The sequence below is a fragment of the Oncorhynchus tshawytscha genome, linkage group LG03 (assembly GCF_018296145.1).
Source record: "Oncorhynchus tshawytscha isolate Ot180627B linkage group LG03, Otsh_v2.0, whole genome shotgun sequence".
Classification (NCBI taxonomy): domain Eukaryota; kingdom Metazoa; phylum Chordata; class Actinopteri; order Salmoniformes; family Salmonidae; genus Oncorhynchus; species Oncorhynchus tshawytscha.
Genome location: NC_056431.1, coordinates 10,721,474 through 10,729,606, shown reverse-complemented (window position 1 = coordinate 10,729,606; position 8,133 = coordinate 10,721,474).

Sequence of the window (8,133 nt, the reverse complement as noted above, 5' to 3'; positions counted from 1 at the left end):
TCGCCGTACCAGGCTGTGATACAGCCCAACAGGATGCTCTCGATTGTGCATCTGTAAAAGTTAGTCAGGGTTTTGGTTGACAGGCCAAATTTCTTCAGCCTCCTGAGATTGAAGAGGAGCTGTTGTGCCTTCTTCACCACACTGTCTGTGTGGGTGGACCATTTCAGTTTGTCTGTGATGTGTACGCTCAGGAACTTAAAACGTTCCACCTTCTCCACTGGTGTCCCTTCGATGTGGATGGGGGGGGTGCTCCCTCTGTTGTTTCCTGAAGTCCAAAATCATCTCCTTTGTTTTGTTGACGTTGAGTGAGAGGTTGTTTTCCTGACACCACACTCCGGTGCCCTCACCTCCTCCCTGTAGGTCGTCTCGTCGTTGTTGGTTATCAAGCCCGTTACCTTTTTGTCGTCTGTAAACTTGATGATTGAGTTGAAGGCGTGCGTGGCCACTTAGTCGTGGGTGAACAGGGAGTACAGGAGAGGGCTGTGCACACACCCTTGTGGGGCCTCAGTGTTGAGGGTCAGTGAAGTGGAGATGTTGTTTCCTACCATCACCACCTGGGGGGCGGCCCGTCAGAAAGTACAGGACCCAGTTGCACAGGGAGGAGTTGAGACCCAGGGCATCCAGCTTGATGATGAGCTTGGAGGGTACTATGGTGTTGAATGTTGAGCTGTAGTCAATGAACAACATTCTTACACACGTATTCTTTTTGTCCAGATGGGAAAGGGCAGTGTGCAGGCATTTGCGTCATCTGTGGACCTGTTGGGGCGGTATGCAAACTGAAGTGGGTCTGTGTATATCTCTATATTGTTTAGTGAATTATGCTGATAATATATGTTTCTTGTCAGAATGTGTGTTGTTTCAACCATAGAGATCTGACAAATGTGTAAAAAAATCCATTATACAAAAAAGGCAAATAATTAAATGTGTATAAGATATTATTCTTGTAATGTATTTAATTGTTCATTTTTTCATTTAATTAATTGGTGCCATCTGTGTAGACTGTCTGACAACTTCTTTGTATTGAATTAATGCAATGACAGACACCCCTGCTTCACACTGCTTTATGGTCATGTTCTCTTAAAATCGATTTGACTTGAATAAAACTTTCAGGTTTGATATGTCTTCAGAAAAAAACATCCGTTTCAAACTTCCAACATGTAGTAAACCTCTCTAGCCTCCATACCTTTCTGCCCCATATGATTCTGGTGACTTGTTTAATATGGCTTTTTGCAGTAAAAAAAGATTGTGAGACTAGAATCGAAAACTTGGAGTTGTATTTCAAGACATGAATAATGTGTGTGTCACAGGAGGTTGGTGGCACCTTAATTGGGGAGGACAGACTCGTGGTAATGGCTGGAGCGGATCGAGTGGAATGGAATCAAATACGTTAAACACATCGTTTCCATGTGTTTGATGCCAATTCCAATAGCTCTGTTCCAGACAGTATTATGAGCCGTCCTCCCCTCAGCAGCCTCCACTGTGTGGGTAGCTAGAACCACAACCTAAAGTTGAGGCATGCTTGAACAAAATGGCGACCATGCTTCACCCTCCAGTGACTCTCAATAAAGGGCTTCCAAGCTATGGTGCCAGTCATGTGTAGCCCAACCACCTCATCAGCGAAAACATCGAACAATGTCATGCATCTCATACCGTCACACTTTGTTTGCATTGAAAATTCTGATTTGCATGCTTTTTCAAAGTGTAAGCATAAGGACTGAGACCAAAAATGTCTCTATGTAAATGATATGACAAGTAAAGTGTGGTAAACAGGAGAAAAAAACATTGACTAATTGAAAGATTTATTCATCATCATTACATTTGACATTTACCTTTGTGATAACAAAACAAATGCACCAAGAGAAAGGCATTATGAGTAGTGTAATAAATCCAAAGATTAACCAGGTAAATTATACAAAAAAATTACAATAAATTATGAAAATCAACATTTGGATTACAACATTAAATTCACTCTCACTATTTATTTTAATTAGAGTAATACCTTTTGAGCTAAAAATGTCAGATATTATCAATTAGTAATAATCAGCCCTGAATTCATTTGTGTAATGATAACAACCTGTTGTTCAATTCCCATCACTGGAAATATTTTATTAGAAAATTAAATAATAACAAAATCAGAAAAACTAACAGGACCAAGTAAACAATTAAGTAATGAATTAATACAGGAAAGTTTGGAAAGTGTATATTTATTTCAGGTTTATCAAAATGAGCCCTGTATCTGAAAGAGAGAAAATATGTTGTATTTAGAAATGCCTACATTTCCATTTTATGTCCAGGAGTTGAATTAAATTCCTTCTAGAAACTCTGAAATAATAATATTTTGTTCATATAATTGTTGACAACCAAAACGGCACCAGAACTTGTTCTTGTTCTTTCTCTCTTTTACACCTTTGGCACTTACATCTTCACATGGAAATGTACCTTTTTTTCATGCAGAATTTCATGAATTTAGTCTTACAGAAATATTTGCAGTTCATTTGTGCATTAACTTTTTAAATATGTTTAAGAGAAATTGCTGTTCAAACTTGTAACATTCTTAGATGTTACCCATCATTTTGAGCAAACATTTGAATACATTGTTGTTGTTGTTGTTTTTATTGTCCAATTCTGTGATTCAGATGAATGAAATGAAGTTTTGTCTGGTTTAACTTGAGATGTAAATGTTCTGTATGAACAATATATCTGTGAGGAGGATCAAAAAGGTCCGTTCCAATCGAAATACTTAGACTTTGTCCTAAAACTCTTAGTCTTGTAGGCTATCCCATATTGGGAATTTAAGTTTCCTAAAAATAACATCCGCATTCAATTTGTTTTTAAAATCTACTTTTAGATTCTTCTTCATCGATGCATGTTGCTTGATAGCTACCCAAACACTGTAGTATAATCAAACAACTTTAATCTTAATTCGAATCTCTTCTACCACAAGACTAGCTATTTGAAAACAATGTAGACTGTTCGATTGTGAATTGTATTGTAGTTATTGTATGGTTTATGATTCACATTATATATTTCACTACATGTATTAGGGCTGCATCCTAGAGAGCCAATCCCCAGAAACCACCAGATGACACAAGAGAGCAAAACCTTTCATGTCAATTCCACATTTGGATATTAAATAGATACCCAGGCCCACCTATTGCTGTGAAGGTCTAAAATAGAAACTACACATCGAAAGTAACAAACACAGTCAACACACAACTGAACAACATAATTGAAGTTTCTAATTATGAAAAAAGGCTTTTTGGGGGGAGAAACGTAATATAAAATATATTGCTGCCCATTTCCAATAGGCTACACACTACACATTACTGTACTAGGCTTTCTTTCAATGTAATGAAATAAACACTAGATGGTGCTACGCTGTTACCTATATCAACATGATTGCACTGAGTTCCTAGGGGCAACACTCACTGTTCCAATTTGGCGCTATTTGTACAGGCATCCAATCAGTTATGAGAGTAGCAAAAGGTGAGGCTGCACAGAGGCACTATGGCTGGACAGCGCAGCTGTATGGGGGGTGATAAGGGACATATATAAGCCTAGGCAACCGTACCACCTGACATGACATGATACCAATGCCCTACTAACATCTGCGTGATGCCTGCATCGCGTGTTAATGAAAGTCATAATGTGCGTGGTTTATATTTATATTAATAAAATCTCAACCATAAATGTTAGAAACGTACAATTGTTCCAGTACAAAGCCACCTTGAACTATAGTGTAGCCTACAGTTTGTGTATTTACTGTTATCGCTAATGGCAGAGAAAAGATTATGCCCAATCTATAGATAATCTGTGTTTGCCTCAACACCTCATGGCATGTTATCTTATCTCGCTGTATACAGATCTAAATGTTGTTAGCCAATCACAGACTGTATTATTACCAGTTCCACATCAGACAACCAATAAGAGTTGTGTCCATGGCTTTCAGAGGAGTTAATAGTTGCTATTTTTAGGCTCCTTGGGATGTCCCTTCAGTCGAATAGAACAGTTCATAGACTTTCCCAGGGGGTCCGTGCTATACGGGATCTTTAGGATGTCCACACCTCTATCAAGTATAAATGTAAATTGGTTAAATTTAGTGGTAGTTTAGGGTAAGGATGCCCCAAGGAATCCAGATTGCAGTGACCGTTCATAGAGTGAGAGACTGGCACGGTATTTGAGAGCTCGGCGGCAACACGACATTCATTCGTTTTTTACAAGTGACACTTTTACAAGTGCCTGCCCAAGATAGTTTCCTTATTCGAGATGATGAAAATAATTACCAAGATGTCCTTGATCCAATTGAGGAGTAAGTAGGCTATATTTAAGTTAGGAAACTAAGGCAAATTTGGTTTATTTGAAAAGAATACTTTTTTGTTGTTAACGTATTGTCGAAAGCACGTAGGCAATATAATTTACTGTGTCAATAGCGGGGTAGACTAGGGTACAATAATGTAATTTGATGTGCTAGTATTATTTATTTAATGGATTAATTCAATTGTAAATTAAATAAATCATTTTCACTGAAGGGAAACTAGGTACAATATGCAACTTCGATGGAAGACCTAAAATCAGGCCTGACAATATCACAACGGTATCCTAATATAGTGTGGATACAGTAGTAGCCTATTCTACCACAATGTAACTGTATGTGCTTGCTAGCATTATTTATCGAATTGATCAATTAAATTGTAAATGTGGATGGGTACGCTATTTCATTCAATGATTAAGTTATTGTACAAGGTAGATACAGGAGTAGTCTATAGTCTACAATAATAATGTAATTGAATGTGCTATAGTATCATGTATTACATTGATGAATACAATTGTAAATGGGGATGGTAGGCTACTTCATTCAGTGAATACATTATTATCTCTGGGAGTATGTTAATTATGGCTTTTCAGCTGCTGAACTATGGCAATGTGGAACTCATTTCTAAATCTCTTTCTTTTATTCAAGATGTTATGAGCCAGAGCAACCCCTCAGCTTCTCTGTAGGTGCTCAACCCACCCCCTCATTGTTCTCCCTCCACAAGTAACCACATCCTCTTCTACTTTGCCACCACACTAAAAATGACTTTACATTGTCGTAGCAGAATCAGAATTCTTTAGGTAACATTTATAACTAAAATGTTTTATTGCATGCTTATGTGAAATATTTGTCATTAGAATGTCTTCTTTTGGATAAGACAAATCAAATCAAATCCAATTTTATTTGTCACATACACATGGTTAGCAGATGTTAATGCGAGTGTAGCGAAATGCTTGTGCTTCTAGTTCCGACAATGCAGTAATAAAGAACAAGTAATCTAACTAACAATTCCAAAAAAAACTACTGTCTTATACACAGTGTAAGGGGATAAAGAATATGTACATAAGGATATATGAATGAGTGATGGTACAGAGCAGCATAGGCAAGATACAGTAGATGATATCGAGTACAGTATATACATATGAGATGAGTATGTAAACCAAGTGGCATAGTTAAAGTGGCTAGTGATACATGTATTACATAAGGATGCAGTCGATGATATAGAGTACAGTATCTACGTATGCATATGAGATGAATAATGTAGGGTAAGTAACATTATATAAGGTAGCATTGTTTAAAGTGGCTAGTGATATATTTACATCATTTCCCATCAATTCCCATTATTAAAGTGGCTGGAGTAGAGTCAGTGTCATTGACAGTGTGTTGGCAGTAGCCACTCAATGTTAGTGGTGGCTGTTTAACAGTCTGATGGCCTTGAGATAGAAGCTGTTTTTCAGTCTCTCGGTCCCAGCTTTGATGCACCTGTACTGACCTCGCCTTCTGGATGACAGCGGGGTGAACAGGCAGTGGCTCGGGTGGTTGATGTCCTTGATGATCTTTATGGCCTTCCTGTAGCATCGGGTGGTGTAGGTGTCCTGGAGGGCAGGTAGTTTGCCCCCGGTGATGCGTTGTGCAGACCTCACTACCCTCTGGAGAGCCTTACGGTTGAGGGCGGTGCAGTTGCCATACCAGGCGGTGATACAGCCCGCCAGGATGCTCTCGATTGTGCATCTGTAGAAGTTTGTGAGTGCTTTTGGTGACAAGCCGAATTTCTTCAGCCTCCTGAGGTTGAAGAGGCGCTGCTGCGCCTTCCTCACGATGCTGTCTGTGTGAGTGGACCAATTCAGTTTGTCTGTGATGTGTATGCCGAGGAACTTAAAACTTGCTACCCTCTCCACTACTGTTCCATCGATGTGGATGGGGGGTGTTCCCTCTGCTGTTTCCTGAAGTCCACAATCATCTCCTTAGTTTTGTTGACGTTGAGTGTGAGGTTATTTTCCTGACACCACACTCCGAGGGCCCTCACCTCCTCCCTGTAGGCCGTCTCGTCGTTGTTGGTAATCAAGCCTACCACTGTTGTGTCGTCCGCAAACTTGATGATTGAGTTGGAGGCGTGCATGGCCACGCAGTCGTGGGTGAACAGGGAGTACAGGAGAGGGCTCAGAACGCACCCTTGTGGGGCCCCAGTGTTGAGGATCAGCGGGGAGGAGATGTTGTTGCCTACCCTCACCACCTGGGGGCGGCCCGTCAGGAAGTCCAGAACCCAGTTGCACAGGGCGGGGTCGAGACCCAGGGTCTCAAGCTTGATGGCGAGCTTGGAGGGCACTATGGTGTTAAATGCTGAGCTGTAGTCGATGAACAGCATTCTCACATAGGTATTCCTCTTGTCCAGATGGGTTAGGGCAGTGTGCAGTGTGGTTGAGATTGCATCGTCTGTGGACCTATTTGGGCGGTAAGCAAATTGGAGTGGGTCAAGGGTGTCAGGTAGGGTGGAGGTGATATGGTCCTTGACTAGTCTCTCAAAGCACTTCATGATGACGGATGTGAGTGCTACGGGCGGTAGTCGTTTAGCTCAGTTACCTTAGCTTTCTTGGGAACAGGAACAATGGTGGCCCTCTTGAAGCATGTGGGAACAGCAGACTGGTATAGGGATTGATTGAATATGTCCGTAAACACACCGGCCAGCTGGTCTGCGCATGCTCTGAGGGCGCGGCTGGGGATGCCGTCTGGGCCTGCAGCCTTGCGAGGGTTAACACGTTTAAATGTCTTACTCACTTCGGCTGCAGTGAAGGAGAGGCCGCATGTTTTCGTTGCAGGCCGTGTCAGTGGCACTGTATTGTCCTCAAAGCGGGCAAAAAGTTATTTAGTCTGCCTGGGAGCAAGACATCCTGGTCCGTGACTGGGCTGGGTTTCTTCCTATAGTCCGTGATTGACTGTAGACCCTGCCACATGCCTCTTGTGTCTGAGCCGTTGAATTGAGATTCTACTTTGTCTCTGTACTGGCGCTTAGCTTGTTTGATAGCCTTGCGGAGGGAATAGCTGCACTGTTTGTATTCAGTCATGTTACCAGACACCTTGCCCTGATTAAAAGCAGTGGTTCGTGCCTTCAGTTTCACACGAATGCTGCCATCAATCCAAGGTTTCTGGTTAGGGAATGTTTTAATCGTTGCTATGGGAACGACATCTTCAACGCACGTTCTAATGAACTCGCACACCGAATCAGCGTATTCGTCAATGTTGTTGTCTGACGCAATACGAAACATCTCCCAGTCCACGTGATGGAAGCAGTCTTGGAGTGTGGAGTCAGCTTGGTCGGACCAGAGTTGGACAGACCTCAGCGTGGGAGCTTCTTGTTTTAGTTTCTGTCTGTAGGCAGGGATCAACAAAATGGAGTCGTGGTCAGCTTTTCCGAAAGGGGGGCGGGGCAGGGCCTTATATGCGTCGCGGAAGTTAGAGTAACAATGATCCAGGGTCTTTCCACCCCTGGTTGCGCAATCGATATGCTGATAAAATTTAGGGAGTCTTGTTTTCAGATTAGCCTTGTTAAAATCCCCAGCTACAATGAATGCAGCCTCCGGATAAATCGTTTCCAGTTTGCAGAGAGTTAAATAAAGTTCGTTCAGAGCCATCGATGTGTCTGCTTGGGGGGGGATATATACGGCTGTGATTATAATCGAAGAGAATTCTCTTGGTAGATAATGCGGTCTACATTTGATTGTGAGGAATTCTAAATCAGGTGAACAGAAGGATTTGAGTTCCTGTATGTTTCTGTCATCACACCATGTCACGTTAGTCATAAGGCATACGCCCCCGCCCCTCTT